General features: G+C 39.3%; 1 protein-coding gene across 3 annotated transcripts in view; it reads right to left on the bottom strand.

Moving 5' to 3' along the window:
- TRPC4 (transient receptor potential cation channel subfamily C member 4) overlaps positions 1 to 20,705 on the bottom strand; it is a 207,144-nt gene that overhangs the window by 160,780 nt on the left and 25,659 nt on the right. Inside the window, exons 1-2 of one of the 3 annotated variants that reach the window (XM_070800169.1) lie at positions 7,578 to 7,867; positions 7,235 to 7,289 (exon numbers count right to left, since the gene is read on the bottom strand). The exons of the other annotated variants lie outside the window; for them this stretch is intronic. The gene's annotated coding sequence lies outside the window, so the exon portion shown is untranslated. Of the gene's footprint in view, positions 1 to 7,234; positions 7,290 to 7,577; positions 7,868 to 20,705 lie in introns of those variants that run through there. 3 annotated transcript variants of the gene reach the window in all.

Here is a 20,705-nt window from a genome sequence, read left to right as displayed (position 1 = left end):
GAAAACAAAGATCATGGCATCCAGTCCCATCACTTCATGGGAAATAGATGGGGAAACAGTGGAAACAGTGTCAGACTTTATTTTTCTGGGCTCCAAAATCACTACAGATGGTGACTGCAGCCATGAAATAAAAAGACGCTTACTCCTTGGAAGGAAAGTTATGACCAACCTAGATAGCATATTCAAAAGCAGAGACATTACTTTGCCAACAAGGTCCATCTAGTCAAGGCTATGGTTTTTCCTGTGGTCATGTATGGATGTGAGAGTTGGACTGTGAAGAAGGCTGAGCGCCGAAGAATTGATGCTTTTAAACTGTGATGTTGGAGAAGACTCTTGAGAGTCCCTTGGTTGCAAGGAGATCCAACCAGTCCATTCTGAAGGAGATCAGCCCTGGGATTTCTTTGGAAGGAATGATGCTAAAGCTGAAACTCCAGTACTCTGGCCACCTCATGCGAAGAGTTGACTCATTGGAAAAGACTCTGATGCTGGGAGGGATTGGGGGCAAGAGGAGAAGGGGACGACAGAGGATGAGATGGCTGGATGGCATCACTGACTCGATGGACATGAGTCTGAGTGAACTCTGGGAGTTGGTGATGGACAGGGAGGCCTGGCGTGCTGCGATTCATGGGGTCGCAAAGAGTCGGACATGGCTGAGCGACTGATCTGATCTGATCATTGCCACTGAGCCACCAGGGAAAACCTTCATGTTTTCATAAAGCTTGACTTAAATTTTTACAATACTAGGTTATTTGTATTCGGTTTTGTTATATGACTTTTTGCTCTTAGTTACAGAAAGGGTGTCTCTTCATTATATACAGATGAGGTTTCCAAAAAAAATTGTTTCCAAATGTATTAGCTGTTTAGATAAACACAACTGTCAGAATTCCTGACATTTATGATAGCTATGAAGAGAAATTAGCTTTTTGAAGATAGAACACGGTTTCCATAAATTTCCATTGTCGTCTTCACTCTAAATATTTATTATGAAGTCAATTTAGGTATTTCTATTTCTAAAAAGTACAATTTTATTAATAAAACTAAAATATATATTTTTGCTTGGATAGTGAAGATATAGATGTAGTTTTACCATCATGGTGGAATTAAGCAGAAGGTTTTTATTAGGGGTATAATTTTAAAAATTCACACATTTATCTTTTTTTGTTTTAGTTGTAAATAAGACAGTCTACATCAGTTTCTTTTCTCCTAAATGGTAGTTACTATGTGACATTCATTTCTCATATAGGCTTTATTTGAAGCATTTGGAGGAAATATAACAGTAGTAAACAGGGTTCCCTGTACTTACTGATTATATAATTTGTTTTATCTAGAATTATCAAAAGAGCTCTTTAGCACTGGGGGGACAAAACTGGACCCCCCGTAATCACTAATATACAGTAACTAATTTTTTTTTTTTTTATGTTTAGAGGTTTAATTCATGAATGTTTCTCAATTCATTATTCTCTATATCCCTAAAACAACCTGTCCTGCTATTAAAAAGGAAAGGAAAAGACAGGGTAGTTTGTTCTGTTTCACCCATTTTCAGTGACTGAAGATAGCGTGCTGAGCCCAGTAGTAAGGTCCTGAAGCTAATTCATTTATATGAGTCCATTGCAGTTTCAGGCAAGGAGTCACCTTTGGTGAAGCAAGGCCTTCTCCTCTATTTGAAGGTACATTCTTTAAAAGAAGGTATTCAGACTGAGTGAGAGTGACAGTGAGCAACCTCATCTACCAACTTGACCCTGAAGACAAACTAGTTAACTGGGATGTGTCTGTTTCATGTCTGCTTCGTGTCTCCCAGAAATCTTGACCCCTCAGTGTGGGCTCCATTCTTCAGCAAAAGATTTATTGAGGCTTATTCTATAGCAGACCAGGACTATCTTGAGGGTTGAGGATAAAATGTCACATAGAACACAATCCCAGTGGGTGAACTTTTATACAAATTATATCTCGCTATAGCTGTTAAAACAGCAGCAAGAATTCTCTGACCTCAGGGAGGACACTGTCTAGTAGAGGAGAAGTTTTGTTAATCAGTTCAGTTCAGTTTAGTCGCTCAGTCGTGTCTGACTCTTTGCGACCCTGTGAATCACAGCACACCAGGCCTCCCTGCCCATCACCAACTCCCGGAGTTCACCCAAACCCATGTCTGTTGAGTCAGTGATGCCATCCAACCATCTCATCCTCTGTTGTCCACTTCTCCTCCTGCCTTCAATCTTTCCCAGCATCAGGGTCTTTTCAAATGAGTCAGCTCTTTGCATCAAGTGGCCAAAGTTTTAGAGTTTCAGCTTCAGCATCATTTCTTCCAAAGAACACCCAGGGCTGATCTCCTTTAGAATGGACAGGTTGGATCTCCTTGCAGTCCAAGGGACTCTCAAGAGTCTTCTCCAACACCACAGTTGAAAAGCATCAATTCTTCAGCACTCAGCTTTCTTTATAGTCCAACTCTCACATCCATACATGACCTAGACAGCATATTAAAAAGCAGAGACATTACTTTGTCAACAAAGGTCCATCTAGTCAAGGTTATGGTTTTTCCAGTGGTCATGTATGGATGTGAGACTTTTGTTAATAATCAGTAATAAATACCACATGGCGAGTTCTCCAGTAGAGATTGGTAAAGTGTTTCTTGGGGATTCCAAAGAGAAAACCATTAATTGTACCTGGAGGGAGAGAAATGCTTGCTATGGAAGTATTTAACTATGAGTAGATGTTGCCCAGGGCTTCCCGGGTGGCTCAGTGGTAAAGAATCTGCCTGCCAATGCAAGAGATGCGGGAGACATGGGTTCGATCCCTGGGTCGGGAAGATCCCCCAGAGAAGGAGATGGAAACCCACTCCAGTATTCTTGCCGGGAATATCCCACAGACAGAGGAGCCTGGTGGTGTACAGCCCATGGGGTCGCAAAGAGTCAGACACGACTGAGTGACTGAGCGTGCACCAGGTGTATCCTCAGTGACTAGTGGAAGCAAAGAATTCCAGGGAAAGGAAGCAGAGTTTTTAAAAGGAATGAGGATGAGAAAGAGCTCCTGATTCTATGCTAGTTTCTGTTTCTAGGATAATTGTCGTTGTTCAGAAGCAGTTAGACTTTTTACACAATGGCTCTCCTATTACGCCTTTTAGAATGTGGGTTATGCCAATTATGTTCTAAATTACTCTGTGATCTTTATTATTCCCTACCAAATACTGAATCTTTCAATGATTGTACAAATTTGGGAATATGAAAGAACTATACCAAGTCACAGGAAAAGATACATTTCTGTGTCTCAGAAAAATTGTCAACTTCTGCTAGAGCACGCAGCCACTCAGTGTTACATCCAGAGGATGCAGCCAAAGGGTGAGCAATGGAAGCTGGTGGCTTCAGTGAGCAGTCAGAGGCAGACATGGTAAACACCTCAGGCTAAATCCTATTCCACATGCCCAAGCAATCTTTGGTCTAGGCAGGTGGGAGCAAAAATTCCATTAGGGCAGCTACTTAACGAGGCCGGTCCCTCCATGTCCCTAGAAATTTGTTCTTACATTATAGGTTAGACCCCCAAAGATTGAGTCTATTTTAAAACTGTTCCTTGTAACAACAAAAACAACACTTACAGAACTAGGCACTGTATGCTAGGCACTGTCCTAAATTTTATTTGTATGAACTCAATTCTCAGGAAACCCCCTTGGGGCAATCACTATTATTAGTGACCCATAGGATGGTTAGTGAGATAACTAACTTGACAAGGTCACAAGGGTTTTTATAAGTGTGTTCCCTACTCTGAGTCCAATTTTCTTTATCCCCTATTACACATTTTGCTATTCTCTCTGTTAATGAATGGCCATTATGTTTCCCAGTGACTGGGTTTTATCATGTTGTCTAATTTTCCAGCAGTTGCCTTACCTGTAGTTGGTCTCCTAACTCTGAACCTCAGATTCCTCATTACTGGCTGTCAGAGAATCCTTTTGACTCTTCAACAACACTGCCGGACCTCGCCTAAACATCAGTCCCTCAGATCTTAGGCAGATTGACTCTTGGCTGCCATATTAACCTATACTCAACGTAATGGAATTTTATTTGTCATTCCCCCACCGGCTCTTCTCTTTGGAGAATATTTTCAGGCTGTAAATAACTTCTAAAAAGACCCACGGCAAGTCAGTCCCCTCATCTCCCCCTCCCCACTCTCCAGTCACAGCATCTCAAATAATCTGGGTCAATTCGCTATGAAGGCAGCTAGGAAAAGAGAACATAATTTAGTCCTTTGCTCCTGTGAGATGTAGCAATTAGTAAATAATTAAGTGTGGGTTTCACTCCCATTGTTAAATTAAGCCCAGAAGGTTAAAGCTCAGTAGAATTGTGCTGCAAGGCAACGCTCACTTTCTTTGCTGTTTCTGGATGGTAATTCAGATTGAATAACATCCTAAAAGCACTATACAGTTAACAGGAAAGCAGAAGGCATAAATATTATAACAGGCAATCTTTTCCTTTTGTCTTGAACTTTAAAATCTTTCACCCAATCTTTTCATGTCCTTTCAATTTACCAAGTGAGTTTATTTCTACGCTGAACTCAAACATCAATTATGCAGAGTAAAAACAAATTGGTTTTTTTAAAACCAGACTGCTTAGAATACTCTTCATAAAAGTTCATTATGCACAAGGAATTCAGCATCTCCTAAATACCTCTAACAAGTATAGTAATTACCATAGCAACTTAGAAGATGACATTTATTTGGCAAAGCAACTTTTCACAGGTTATTTGGTTATTGTCCAAATGTATGATAGATTTGCCTTCCAGAGAATTCTGTTATTCTGTACTGTCATTTGCTCTATGACACTGTGATCTTTTTTTTTTTTAGCAATATAAAGCTAAATCATGATGTTTAAATACTCATCCTAGAAGTTTATCTTCTCAGTATATTGGCATCGAATGATTTAAGACCGCATTTAAAACAGCTTTTATCAGCAGGCATATTAGTACATTCTTCCAAATTCACTGAGCTCTATGTCTTTGGAAATTTAACAGATATGATAGGATTATTTACGTAAGTGGTATAGTTTATTTTCCATCAAGTCTTCATTTAAACTTTAACTAAATGAAGCTAATTCTCTTTAAGTCAAAGTTCTCTTGTTATTCTAAGAGTTGGCCTAAATTAATTTAAGGAACTGATTTAAGAAACGAGTAAGAGCTATGGTTTATTTCATAGAATTCTCCATTCTGACTGGCTCCATTACAAACAGCTCTTAGATCTTTGCTAATTTTCTCTGCTTCCTGGGGACCCAGCTGCCCTAAGGAAATTGAGGAATTAAACTACCAACATCTACTCTAATTCTAACAGATATGATCCCACACCACCTCAGATAAAACAGTTTATTAGTTTTGTAAACATCTGCTGGTTTATTAAAATTATCATGAAAGTAAAGCTGGAAGTTGATATTTTAGTTGTCAGTGTACCATTCAAAATTGCAATCCCCCAGCGCCATGATATTAAAAACCTCATAGGTGCTTTGTATGCATTAGTGGACTATTTGGATGAAAACCTAAAAAAAAAAAAATTATCTATCAAATATTTTGTCTACGGAGTATGAGAAATTGGAATACATATAAATTTTCTTTTTCTTAAACCAGATGTTTGACACATTGTAATTACAGCCTTCTGCCAATGAAACCAACATTATTTGGAAGTAAAATAATCATTATTATTCAAATTCTATGACTTTTTTGTATGAATTTTAATGAAGATTAGATATACTAGAAATATATTTTAGTCAATAATTATTTTAGATCTCCTCTTTAAATGTTATATAATGGATGACTATAGCAAATACCATCTTAACAGGAGATAACTTTCATTATCAATACTTAATCAATGTTATATTTGGGGGATTTAGCAATAGCATAGAGTTTAACTTGATCTTTGATAAATTTCTGCAAAAATCATCTGATTTCTCTAGTTGATAATTTTTGAAAAATTTCTGTGTATGATGGTTAATTTTGTCAACCTGGCTGGAATGCCCAAATATATGGTTAAACTTTTCTAGGTATGTCTATGGGGTGTTTCCAGAATAGATTAGCGTTTGAAATAATGGACGGAGTGAAGCAGATTACCATCCCTAATGTGGGTGGGCTCTCAGTCTTTTGAGAGCCTGAATAGAGAACAAAAAGGTAGAGGAGGACTGAATTCGCTTTCTGCCTGACTGCTAAGTTGAAACATTGGTCTCCTGATACTGGACTGGGACTGTGTTCCTGGTTCTTAGGCCTTCAGACTGAGACTGGAATTTATGCCACCAGCTGCCTTAGTTCTCGGGTTGACAGACGACAGACTGTGGTACTTCTCATCCTCCAAACTGTGTGAGTCAATTCCTTATGACATATATCATTTCAATCTATGTATGTGTGTGTGAATCTATCTATCTAGGCATGCTCAGTTGAGTCCGACTCTTTGTGACCCCATGGCCTGTAGCCCTCAGGGCTCCTCGGTCCATGGGATTTTCCAGGCAAGAATACTGGAGTGGCTTGCTGTTTCCTTCTCCAGGGGGTCTTCCTGATCCAGGGATCAAACCTGCATCTCCTGTGTCTCCTGCATTGGCAAGCAGATTCTTTACCACTGAGTCACCAAAGCAACTGCCGATCATCTGTCATCTATCTATCCTCTGTTTCTCCTATTGATTCTGTTTCTCTGCTGCTGCTGCTAAGTCGCTCCAGTCATGTCCGACTCTGTGCGACCCCATAGATGGCAGCCCACCAGGCTCCTCTGTCCCTGGGATTCTCCAGGCAAGAATGCTGGAGTGGGTTGCCATTTCCTTCTCCAATGCATGGAAGTGAAAAGTGAAAGTGAAGTCTGTTTCTCTCAGTCAGTCAGTCAGTTCAGTGGCACAGTAGTGTCCAACTCTTTGCGACCCCATGGATTGCAGCACGCCAGGCCTCCCTGTCCATCACCAACTCCCGGAGTTCACTCAAACTCACATCCATCGAGTTGGTGATGCCATCCAGCCATCTCATCCTCTGTCGTCCCCTTCTTCTCCTGCCCCTAATCCCTCCCAGCATCAGAGTCTTTTCCAATGAGTCAACTCCTCGCATGAGGTGGTCAAAGGGAACCCCAATACCCTGCACTTTCAGCTGCCTCTTCTTTTGTCAAACTTAGAACTCCTTTTGAGTGTCTGTAGTTTGCACTTTTAAAAAACACAAGATTTGTACTCAGCAACAGCTAGTTTGTACCCCAATACTATGCCTTCAACCAGTGTGGGGTCTACACATAATAACCTACCTTGGAGTTATGTTTTCTCATGTGTGAAATCACGATAGCACTGACTCTCAGAATCCTGTGTTAAAAAGTCAAGATAAAATATATTAAGCTTGAATGGTGCTTGAATTCTAGAAGATACACAATAAATGCCTATTCAGTTTCAGCCTTGACCATACCGTACACTGTAATACGGTAACTAAATTTCACAACCCAGAAAGTTTTGGTCTGAGAGACCTCAGGTGATTTTACATTTCTTATAAGATTAAAACACTAGAGCCTTAGTACCCCTGCTTCTAAACTGACAATAGAAGGTGTGTTGGTTTAGGAGCCTAAGAATTGGGTTTTGTAGTCTCCTGCCACTTACCCTCAGGGTAGTTATCTCCTCTCCTTGGAGACTCTGTCTGGTAGATAATGATGCCCACATGCTGGGTTGTTGCTCTGCAAATGTGGTTCAATGTACAAAAGTGGCTGATACTCGGATATTCATTGGATGGTGATCATCTTTAGTTTCCTTGAATTTCTAACTGGCAACATTTCTAGATGTAAACTCATGAAAATAATTTGTCAATATAGGTTAAAATTGAGTTTAAATTTCTATAAATTTAAGACACATGTAAATTAGCACACATATTCCATGATACATGTATACAGAATGTAATAGCCACTATATAGTTTTTTATGCAAGAAATATTTAAATTAACTTTATAAAATTAACCTCCAGACTATAAGAGACATTGATTAACTAAGTTCAAAGTTTATGAGAGGACCTAGTTTTAATAATTTACTACAGATACTTACTCCTTGGAAGGAAAGTTATGACCAACCTAGATAGCATATTCAAAAGCAGAGACATTACTTTGCCAACAAAGGTTTGTCTAGTCAAGGCTATGGTTTTTCCTGTGGTCATGTATGGATGTGAGAGTTGGACTGTGAAGAAGGCTGAGCACCGAAGAATTAATGCTTTTGAACTGTGGTGTTGGAGAAGACTCTTGAGAGTCCCTTGGACTGCAAGGAGATCTGACCAGTCCATTCTGAAGGAGATCAGCCCTGGGATTTCTTTGGAAGGAATGATGCTAAAGCTGAAACTCCAGTCCTTTGGCCACCTCATGCGAAGAGTTGACTCATTGGAAAAGACCCTAATGCTGGGAGGGACTGGGGGCAAGAGGAGAAGGGGACGACAGAGGATGAGATGGCTGGATGGCATCACTGACTCGATGGACATGAGTCTGGGTGAACTCCGGGAATTGGTGATGGACAGGGAGGCCTGGCGTGCTGTAGTTCATGGGGTCGCAAAGAGTCGGACACTACTTAGCGACTGATCTGATCTGATCTGATCTGACCATCCAATGCATTTAATACTTATCTGTCAGCTTCAGTTTTATAAGACTGGGAAAGTATAACTATGTCATAAAAATAATGGAAATGTGGATAAATAACTGATATTAGAAGTAGTCTCCAAGATGCAACATCTACAGGTGGGTAGACAGATTTAAGAGTTATCAAGATAAAATGCATTGCATTTGTAAAGAAATGCATTTTAACTAATTATTTAGTATATGAATAAAACAGAGTGAACAGGACACTAAATAAGAATAATTACTATAATATGAACCAATATAAATCATAAAAATGATGATACAAACAAAATTATCATTCAACATTGATACTCTGGACTTTGTCATGTAAATTCCATGAATTTTGTAAGTCTATATTTCAAGTAAAAAATTCAACAATAAGAGCACTTCCCTTCCATTTAATGGCTTGACTTTTCTAAGCTAAAAAGAGAGTTGTAGAGTACAGAGAATTCCCTTAACTTCTCTTATTGTTAATATATTGTTTAGTTCAGTCACTATCTTTTTAAAGAAAATAAAAATTTTCCATATTTTAAATTCATTAATAGAGAAATAAATACTAATATATCATATGTATAATAATAAGTGAGTATACCATACTTCAACTAATCAAGTATTTTATCACCTGTCTTTTGACAAGAAATAATTGGAAGAATATTTGTCTAAGAATGAAGTCAGTCAGCATCTCATTTGTCCCATAAATAAGACAAGATGCTCTAAGTGTGGCAACATATTTTATTGTTACTGTAGAGAGGAACATAAAAATTGTTCAAAATTGTTTTTCTAGGATGAGGAACATAGCTCCATATTGGCAAATATTTTAAAAGTGAGCATATCACTCCTCTAGCAAAGGATCAAGGTAAGCTAGCCTGAAAAAAAGTTTAAAATTCCTCACCAAATAGCCCCAGTGAATGAAAAGATCATGGTAGATGATCACCCTTCCCTCCACCCTGCTGGAAAGACAACCAGAAGCCATAACTGTGCAGTGGTAAATGACCTCTTTAAACTGAATTGTAAGGTGATCACTTATATATAAAATGAAACTTGTTATGGGTTCTTGTGAGGTAAGAAAACAAAAAACATTGTTTAAATAAAGGATAAACACTAATATTTCAGTCCAATAACTTATAATGGGATATAATAAACAAGTTAGATACTCAGAACAGTCAGTCATTTGTCCTTTCATTTTTTCATCCACGGAAACTTTATCAAACCTTTACAGTCTTTGGGTGTTAAATTAAGAATTTAAAAATACAACAATGTGGCTCTTCCTTTTAGAAAACTTGCATTTTTAAATAGTCAGAAAACTAATGTATCAGGTATGATCTCATGAGTGCAAAAATATATTTAGAAAGATTTATAGATACTTGGGAAACTTCACAGAAAGGCAATATTTGAACTGCATTTTGAAGAAGGAAGGATGTGTCAGGTAGGGAAAATATGGGTCGTATTAGGAAGATGGAAGTCACTAAAGGATGGAATTATTAAAAGTCCACATATAGCGCTGGTGGCCTTGACAGCAAAGAATCTGTGTGCATTGCAGGAGACCTGGGTTCAACCCCTGGATCAGGAAGATCCCTTGGAGAAAGGAATGGCAACCCACTCCAGTATTCTTGCCTAGAGCATTCCATGGACAGAGGAGCCTGGCAGACTATACTCCATGGGGTCGCAAAGAGTCAAACATGACTAACACTTTCACTTTTTTTCACTTTGCCAATGTACTTAGAGCATGGCTCAATAGAAGTTCTGGAATCACATAAAAACCAAGGAAGATACAGTCAAATAGATTAAGTCATTCATTTTTAAAATGTTGCGGAATGCTTAACCTATGCTACAAAGTAGATATAAAATGCTTCTACTAGTTTCTTTAACTTTTTATTTTGAAATTATTTTAGACTTACAGAAGAGTTGCAAGGAGAGTACAGAGAATTCCCTTCTTTTAATGTTAATATCTTATACAAGCACGGTCTTTTATAAAAAATACCATTAACTGAACTACAGACTTGATTAGACATTTGCCATCTTCTTTTAATAAGAATAAGTAATATTCTTATTCTCTTCTAGGATCCATCCCAGAATACCACGTTGCATTTAGTCATCATATCTCCTTAACCCAGTTGGTGACAGTCTCTCAATTTTTGTCTTTTATGAGCTTGACTTTTGAGGAACACTGAGCAGGTATTTTGTAGACTATTCCTCAGTCTAGGCTTGCCTGCTTTTCATTAAGATTAGTCTGAAGTTAGGCTTTGGGGAAAGAATGCCACAGTGACCATCTCATTGAATCATCCCATAATGCCAACATGGCTTATTACTGATGGTGGTGACTTGATCACTCCATGAGGCCGTGCCTGCCAGCCTTCTCCACTCTCCTATTTGGTAGAAACAAATCAACATGTCCAAACTCATGTTCAAGGTGAGAATTAAGCTTCCCCTGCAGGGAGGATTATTAAAGAGGTTTTGGACATATGTTAAAACCACCAGAATAATTAATACATATCTGAGGGAGATACTGTGGGGTTATGTAAACATCCTTTCTCTGCTTGAAGTTTGCCTACTGATCTTAGCATCCTTCTGTGGATCATCCCTGAAGCAATACTTACAATGGTGCTCTAGTGGTGGTTTTTCTATTTCTCCCATTCCTGTAGTTATCACTTGAACTCTTATTTATTTATTCAATTAGTTATTTATATCATTATGGATTTGGAGATCTTTATTTTATTGTTGAATTATAACATAATACTATAATTGCTTTTGCTGTTCCAGCTGTTTCAACTTTGGCCATTGGGAAGTCTTTCAAGGTTGGCACAGGTGTTCTTTTGTGATGCTCATATACTTTTTATTCATTTACTGAGCACTTTGTCGCTTTCTGGGGCTTCCCTGGTAGCTCACATGGTAAAGCATCTGCCTGCAATGCAGGAGATCCGGGTTCGATCACTGGGTCAGGAAGATCCCCTGGAGAAGGAAATGGCAACCCACTCCAACATTCTTGCCTGGAGAATCCCATGGACAGAGGAGCTCGGTGAGGTACTGTCCATGGGTCTCAGACACAACTGACTGATGAACACTTGCTGCTTTCTACTACTATAAGATGCACCAGGCTCATCTTCTATCTCCCTTGCCTCAGTCCTAGAAATAACCATTTTTCAAAGGAGTCCAGCTTTTTTTTGCTGGAGTGTGATATTTCGAAATTAATATCTGGGTGCTTGCTGTGCTTACTGCTACTGTAGCGTTACTGATGTTCATCCTAGCATTTCCGCTTGCTTACTTGTAACTTCTTTTTCTGACAATAAGAAGTTTGGTGTTCTATATTTATAACATATTAACCTGTGAGTGAAACAAATGTTACTTGCCGTATCAGTAAACAAAGGATGTTGTTTGCAGTATCAAGCCATCACATTACAGTTGACTGGAAGGTGAGCTCTGAGAAAACTCAGGATAGAAACAGGATGCTGCTATGGAGCCACCAGCCTCTACAGCCACCCCCAGCAGTGTGCCCCATGGAGACTCAGGATGGGAAAACACAAGATACTGGCCCCAAAGAGCTGCGTGCATATCAAAGGAACAATGTCAAGGAGCCCAGACTTCTGCATCTTCCCACACATAAAAAAAGCACTAATTTCAGTAGCTTGAGATATCTGGTTTTCCTTAACTAACAGAAATCTTTTGAAGTTCCTACCTGGTATTTGTTGCAAAAGCTCCACTATATATCCTGGCTTCCCTCTTAGCCCTTGGAGCAATCTCTCAGAGCTATCCGAGAGGCTGCATTCTGGGCTTAAGTCTTCAGTTTTGTCCACCAACATAATTCTCAACTTGTAGATTGTGCTTTTAAGTTGAGAAGTCTATTGCACCCTAGTATACACATGGGCCTCCCCAGTGGCTCAGCAGTAAAGAATCCACTTGCAATGCAGGAGACATAGGAGACGTAGGTTCAGTCCCCAGGTGAGGAAGATCCCCCGGAGGAGGGCATGGCAACCCACTCCAGCATTCTTGGCTGGAGAATCCCATGGACAGAGGAGCCTGATGGGCTACAGTCAATAGGATCACAAAGCACTGGTCACGACTGAAGCAATTTAGCACGCATGCAGTATACACATAATGGAGTTTTCGAATTGCTAGACCACATCCCCATGAGAAACAGATTTACCGACCAGAACACAGTGGTTGTATACAGTTCTTTGTGTCTCAGCCTTGTAATATTTAGACAAAGCATTAATTTCCAATATTATTTAGATCATCTCCTCTTCTTCTCCACCTTTCCATTGTGTTTTTTTAATGTTCACAGTCCAAGGGAGATTGGTTATTAACAAATTACTGTGTAGGATAAAAGATGTAAAGCTTATGCTAGATCCCTTAAAGTGAAGTGAAGAGCCCTTGCTTGTGTTAATAATGTTGAGGAAATAGTCCCAAACTGAAATCACAACATGTAAATATTAATGAGTATCCTGGTGCATGAAAAGCAATTAATATTTACCATAAAATATCATGAAATCAACATTTGGTAAAATAACAAAATATTTGTTCAATCAAAGACTATTACTGAGATTTTAATATGTATTTGACAAGAGCTAGTAAATTTAAGGTAGATAGGGCATGTGGGCATGCATGCTCAGTCACTCAGTTGTGTCCAACTCTTGGGATCCCATGAATTAAGATTGTGCACTTTTGAGCCCTCCACACTCCTCTGTCCAAGGGATTTCCTAGCCAAGAATACTGGAGTGGGTTGCCATTTCTTCTTGACCCAAGACCCCAGGGGATCTTCTTGACCCAAGGACTGAACCCAGGTCTCCTGAATTGGCAGGTAGATTCTTTATCACTGAGCCACCTGGGAAGCCTGTATAGGGCATGGTCTTTCCTCAAAAAAATAAAGAAAAAAAAAAAATCTCTTACATGTGAATCAGTGCTATTCTAGGAATATGCACAAAAGGAAGTGGCTGTGAGGTCTATAGTCATGGGGTAACTAATCAATACGTTTGTAAACTCACAAAGCCTAGAGAGACTTTTAAGTGTGTGAGCCTTTCAAGTGTCAACAACTTTCATGTAATGCAGTTCTGTTTTCAAGGTAGATTCTATTTGGAAATCGTTCTCTTTCTGCCAAGGATCAGAAACATTAGAATCTTCTCAACATTGAAACGAAACTCAAAGGAAAAGAATGCTCACAACGGCTGCACATAAAGAGAAAGGGGACCTGAGAAAACAGAAAGTCAGTATCATACAAAAATGCATTGGCAACTCCAGGATTGTACATTTTTGCTCAACAGCCAGGGCTGTAAGAATACAATTGCTCAACTTGGTTAGCTCCACTTAAATTGAAGAATCAACTTAAGCTTTGCCTACTCTTGAAAGAATTTTCTCACCCTCCTCCCTGCTAGCAATGGCAGGTTCAGATAGGTGTTTTATTGCCATTCCCTGCAGCTATAGTCTCAAGTTTTGAGCGAATAGATTCTCTGAGCATTTAAAATCTCCATTGTTATTCACTGAGCTTCTTTCGGTCCCACTCTAGCTCCGAATATACATGAAGGGATTTGATAATACAGTACCTCCATAAACATAAGTCTGTTTCCTGCTCTCTGTATTTCCACTACCTACCCTATAATAATCAGTTTTGTTTTGTTACAAAATCGAATGAATTAAGATTGTGCACTTGAGCTATTTACAAGAGCAAATGGAGATTAAGTACACAGTTTTTGTTAGCAACCTCTAGACAAAGAAAAGACTGTTCCTAAGCAGGATTGCGTGGAACACTAAAGTGGTAAACAAATGATGATAAATAGACTGTCAAAAGCAGAATGCGCACTTTGCCAGGAACCATTGCATTTTGTCACATGTATCAAAGGCTTCCTCTAAGTTTTTAGTTAAAGGTAACTAAATGTTAAAACCCAGAACATACTTTAGATTTTGTAAGTTTTCATGTATAAGATATAAGCTATATAATAAACCCATGCATCCCTTTTCCACATTATGAACGTAATGCTTTTCAGCTCATCTTAAAAAAAAAATATTTTAGGAAAGCAAAAGAATCTCCTTCAAGCTATATGGGTGAGACCTATTAGAAAACTGTTACAGCCTAGTATTGGCCAAACACCCAAGTATTTTCTCTTATCAAATCATATCTAAATGCCTTTGCATTTAAGGGAATTGTATATTATAGGAGCACATGGAGGAGTAATGAAATTTTTCTTGTGTGAAGCTTAAAGAACGTCACAGAATAGGAATGAGTACCATTTTGACAAATAGAGAAATGCAGGAAAGGTATTCTAGATATATGAAAATGGCTCTGCCATTTTATTTGAAGTAAATGATTCATCGTTTTTATTTATGCATTCAATAAATATGTATTGCATAGTTCGTAGGTGAAAATATGCTGAGAATGCTGTGGTAAGTGAATAAGTCAGATGTGGCCACTGTTCTTATGGAACTTGTAGAATTTAGGATAGCGAGATAGAAACACATTTAACAAAAAAATCATGAAAATCATCGGGAAGTGCAGACAATAAAAACTGGTGATGTGTTACGCAGGACTCACGTGGCTACTTTAGTTCCATTAGTGTGGTGGAGGAAGTTTGTTGTAGTCTGAATGACAAGAGGAGTGAGCATGGGAAGACTAAAGAGAACAACAACATCGGCAGAGAAGGAAATAGAACCAAAACTATACGGCTAGAAGGAAGCAGATTCCTTGCTCTGGAGCACTGGGCGGTAGTTGTGAGATGCATGCCGAGGTCATTACCAAGGTCATCAAGATATACCTCTTAGTAACACAGGACTTCCAGATCTTCTAGTTAATGGAATGTGGCCCCTGAGGACTATATTCTAGAGGCCACAAAATCATGTGCAAAAGCAGAATCATCTGGAAGGTTAAATCTAGGTAGTAAGATTCTTGATAGTCCAGATGGTTAAGAAACCTTCTTTGTATTAGGAAGTAGAAACTATCCCGGAGGAAGTAATAGGAAATGGATTAGAAACTTCCATAAAGGACCACAGTAAAGAAAGTTAGCACTCACAGGGTGCTTAGCGTGTTCTCGGCTCTCTGCCACATGCTTTATATACATTACCTCATTTAATTCTCACAACAACTCCAATACTTTATATGATGAAAGTGAAGTACAGAGAGATTAAGATATTTCCTGATGATCATACAACTAGTAAGTAGTAGGACTGAGTATAAACCCAAGGAGTTTGGCTCCAGATCACACACTCTTTACTCCTGCACTATGCTGGCATTTCTATATCAATTGAAAAGAACTGTAAAGAATGGATATCAGTTCTTATTAAAAGGGAAAAATAAGTTATGATTGATTTATAAAGTTATTACTTTTATTGAGAAATAGTTTTAACTAAAAAGATTCATGAAGTGTTAGTTGCTCAGTTGTGTCTGACTCATTGCAACCCCATGGATTTGCACCAGGCTCCCCTGTCCATGGAATCCTCCAGGCAAGAATACTGGAGCGGGTAGCCATTCCCTTCTCCAGAGGATCTTTCTGACCCAGGAATTGAATCCCGGTCCTGCATGAACTCTTTATCATCTGAGTCAAAGCATTCCCTTTAAAAAGATTTTTATGTATTTTAAAATTTTATTAATAATGTCCTCTAATTTCACTTTGTGGATCTATAATAACAATAGAATGCTCATGTATTAAAAATAAATAAAAATAAATTTAAAAGTAACTAAAAATTATCAAGATTACACTTGATAATTTGAAGAACTATAATAGGTAAAGTGAATAACAATTGCAGAGAGAATTTTAGTATATACTTAATGCTTTACTATTTCAAAGTGTTTTCCCCTATATGAAATGAATCTTCTTAACAATCCCAGGAGGGAGTGTATCCATTTTAGAAGTGGGAAAACAGGTTTGGCAGTAATGTATCCAAGTGATTTCACACAAAAAGACACATGAAAGGTAATTAAAATATTCCCACAAGGACGTGTCTTAACAACTTAAGAACTGCATTAACAAACTGTAGATGATCAATTATATATATATAGTTTCCTGTCAAAAAATGTTTTGGCAGTTTCAAACTGTTTTTATTTTTATATGGCATAGATTATTATCAATATATCATAAAAAGATTACAGAACTTCAAATCTGAAAGGTAACTCATGGCTCTTCTCCAATCCCCTTAGAATATTCTATAAAAGAATTCAGATTCCTACTACAGCTCCTACTGAAAATGTTTCATACTATTTGAATCTGAAGTAATGAATACTACTGATTAGTATTTTTTGTTTTATAAGGAGGAAGCATTGTTTCTGGATTTTGTAAACATTATTTTTATGAACTCTTGCAATAGGAATATGCTACAGGCAACCCATTTCCATTGATGGCAAATTCCATGTCCACTTATATAATCAAGTAAGGATATCTTTACTGCTGCTACCATGTTGTAGATAACTTTGTGTCCCCTGAGTAAAGCCTTCACTGGAGGATTATTGAATTATTCACCTCTATTCCTCCAAATATAAACCCATGATTTTCATTTCCATTTGCAGTGAGGACACCTACATATACAATGCCTCCTGCAGGAACAAGGTTCTAGTGCTTGGTTGGAGAGAGACTCTTATTTCAACAATATGTGATCCTTAAGTTCTATTATTTTTAAAGGTATGTTTTGTGCCATTTTGGAAGATTATTCTTTTTTAAGCTGGGACGCTGGATAATAGTAAAGTATTAATGGCCTGGGTATTACCAAATACATTCCAAATTCTAAAACCTATGACTTCAAATTTGCTATCAAGAGCCCTGTATTTTATATTTTGCAACGAACATCATGATAACAAGTCAGAAGAGCCAACCTAATGTAAACGCAAAGGCCCTAAGAATGAAACCTCTCAGTCAATCCCTGTGAGTAGAATTCTTCTTCTAAATATATTTAATTGTGAGAAATATCACTCTTTTAACATTGTCTCATAGAAAAATAAAAATGTATTTGTTGAGATCAAGGCAAAGCCATCCTTAAGTGAAATTGAAAAGCATCAGAAGTATCACAAGGGTAGAGTAAGATGGTACAAGCAGTCAGTCAGTCAGTTCAGTCACTCAGTCGTGTCCGACTCTTTGCGACCCCATGAATCGCAGCATGCCAGGCCTCCCTGTCCATCACCAACTCCCGGAGTTCACTCAGACTCACGTCCATCGAGTCAGTGATGCCATCCAGCCATCTCATCCTCTGTCGTCCCCTTCTCCTCCTGCCCCCAATCCCTCCCAGCATCAGAGTCTTTTCCAATGAGTCAACTCTTTGGAGTTGACAACACCTTCGCATGAGGTGGCCAAAGTACTGGAGTTTCAGCTTTAGCATCATTCCTTCCAAAGAAATCCCAGGGCTGATCTCCTTTAGAATGGACTGGTTGGATCTCCTTGGAGTCCAAGGGACTCTCAAGAGTTTTCTCCAACACCACAGTTCAAAAGCATCAATTCTTCGGCGCTCAGCCTTCTTCACAGTCAACTCTCACATCCATACATGACCACTGGAAAAACCATAGCCTTGACTAGATGGACCTTTGTTGGCTAAGTAATGTCTCTGCTTTTGAATATGCTATCTAGGTTGGTCATAACTTTCCTTCCAAGGAGTAAGCGTCTTTTAATTTCATGACTGCAGTCACCATCTGCAGTGATTTTGGAGCCCCCCAAAATAAAGTCTGACACTGTTTCTACTGTTTCCCCATCTATTTCCCATGAAGTGATGGCAGAGAAAGAATAAATTCATAGCATAACATTGGGAAAATAGAAGGAAATTTTGATAGAAAAAAATGAAGCCTTGACTGAGTTTGATGAGCTCAGTTAGAAGCCTATTGGACATTTAGCTGAACAAAAGACCTTCTAAATAGAAAGTATGAAAGACTCCACAGTGGGTACCAGAGCAGTCCAAAATGTTGCTGGTATATAAGAACATCACACAATTATGAATATTGCAGGGACTTCCCTGGCAGTCCAGTGTCTAAGACTTTGTGCTCCCCAGGCAAGGGGCCTGGGTTTGATCCCTGGACAGGGAGTTAGATTCCACATGTTGCAACTAAGATTTGGCACAGTCAAATAAATACACAGAAATTTTAAAAGTATATTGCAACTCAAGAGTTATCAAGTGTCCTTTTCCTCCTCCTTCATCTTTGACACATTACACTGTCATCAGTAGGAATACGGACAGGGGGATCTCCACAATAACTTCAATTGTGTGTGCGTACTGCATGCTAAGTCTTAGCCTGCAGTGAAAGTGAAAGTGAAGTCACTCAGTCGTGTCCGACTCTTCGAGACCCCGTGGACTGTAGCCCACCAGGCTCCTCCATCCATGGGATTCTCCAGGCAAGAATACTGGAGTGGGTTGCCATTTCCTTCTCCAGGGGATCTTCCTGACCCAGGGATCGAACCCAGGTCTCCCGCATTGCAGGCAGATGCTTTAACCTCTGAGCAACCAGGGAAGCAAAGAGTGGAACGCAACTGAACGACTTTACTTTCACTTACACTTTAACTGCATGCTAAGTCCCTTCAGTCATGTTTGACTCTTTGTGACCCTATGGACTATGGCCCACCAGGCTCTTCCATCCATGGAATTTTCCAGACAAGAATACTGGAGTGGGTTGCCATGCCCCCCTCCAGGAGATCTTCCCGACCCAGGATTCCAATGCCTGTCTCTTATGTCTCCTGCGTTGGCAGGCAGGTTCTTTACCACTAGCACCAGCTGGAAAGCCCAAACTTCAATGGTAACACGAATCAACAGGTGGTGTCTTGACATCACTGTACAGAACAAGGTGATCATTGTGATTAAAAACAAAAGGAAAAATAAGCTAAATGGGGGAGGTGGTGGGTGTTGCTATTATCATTTCTCGGGTACCTATTGGTACCTCATCAAACCTTTATTGATATCAAATGGTGCTAGTAGTAAAGAGGGAGAAGGCAATGGCACCCCACTCCGGTACTCTTGCCTGGAAACTCCCATGGATGGAGGAGCCTGGTGGGCTGCAGTCCATGGGGTTGCTAGGAGTCGGACACGACCGAGCGACCTCACTTTCACTTTTCATTTTCATGCATTGGAGAAAGAAATGGCAACCCGCTCTGGTGTTCTTGCCTGGAGAATCTCAGGGGCGGGGAAGTCTGGTGGACTGCCGTCTGTGGGGTCACACAGAGTCGGACACGACTGCAGTAGTAAAGAACCCGCCTGCCGATATAGGAGACATAAGAGACACGCATTCGATCCCTGGGTCGGGGAGATCCCCTGGAGTAGGAAATGGCAGCCCACTCCAGTATTCTTGCCTGGGAAATTCCACAGGCAGGGGAGCCTGGTGGACTACAGACTGTGGGGTCGCAGAGAGTTGGACACGACTGAGTGCCTAAGCAGCACCAGCAGCAGATCATATCCACAGCTGTAACCGTATATACTGGGAATTTAGTACAAATGATGAAGAATGGATGAATGAATACCTTGGACAACTGCAATAACATCCATGTATCTGAACAGCTCTTCCCTTTGCTTCTATTAAGTTCTAAAGTCAATGTATTTACCTATGAAAATGTTCTGTGTGGTTCTTGCTCTTCCCCTTTTTATCTGATAGATGCAGGAAGTGGGGAGGAGAGAGTACCTGCATTTAAACGTAAACCCCTGTGTCTTCCTTTCTCATTCCAGAGATTTTGGTTCCTTGGCCCCCTGAGCCTTGCACTACACCCTGTGAGCATCTCCTGACCTGGAGCACCAGGATGTGCTGAAATTTTAAGTCTTGTTCCCAGAGAACTGTCTAATAAAAACTCTAACCTTTTGAAGCTCCCTCCCATCTCCTTCCCCATTCCACTCCTCTAGGTTGATACAGAGCCCCTGTTTGAGTTCTCTGAGTCATACAGCAAATTCCCATTGGCTATCTATTTTACATATGGTAATGTAGGTTTCCATGTTACTCTTTCCATACATCTCAAAAGGGAGGAGATATACGTATACCTATGAATGATTCATGTTGAAGTTTGACAGAAAACAGCAAAGTTCTGTAAAGCAATTATCCTTCAATAAAAAATAAATTTAAAAAAAAACTCTGACCTTAGTAACATCTATGAAACAAACTGCAGAAAATTACTGCCACCAGTTTATAGAATAAATGATTTCTGGGGCATCTTATATATCCAGATGCCTTAAGAAAAAAATTGCAATTATTATATATGCCAACT

This window comes from Bos indicus, chromosome 12, assembly GCF_029378745.1.
Source record: "Bos indicus isolate NIAB-ARS_2022 breed Sahiwal x Tharparkar chromosome 12, NIAB-ARS_B.indTharparkar_mat_pri_1.0, whole genome shotgun sequence".
In the NCBI taxonomy this organism is placed as follows: Eukaryota; Metazoa; Chordata; class Mammalia; order Artiodactyla; family Bovidae; genus Bos; species Bos indicus.
The sequence above is the reverse complement of the archived record's forward strand: the minus strand, read 5'-3'. Positions and strand labels throughout refer to the sequence as shown.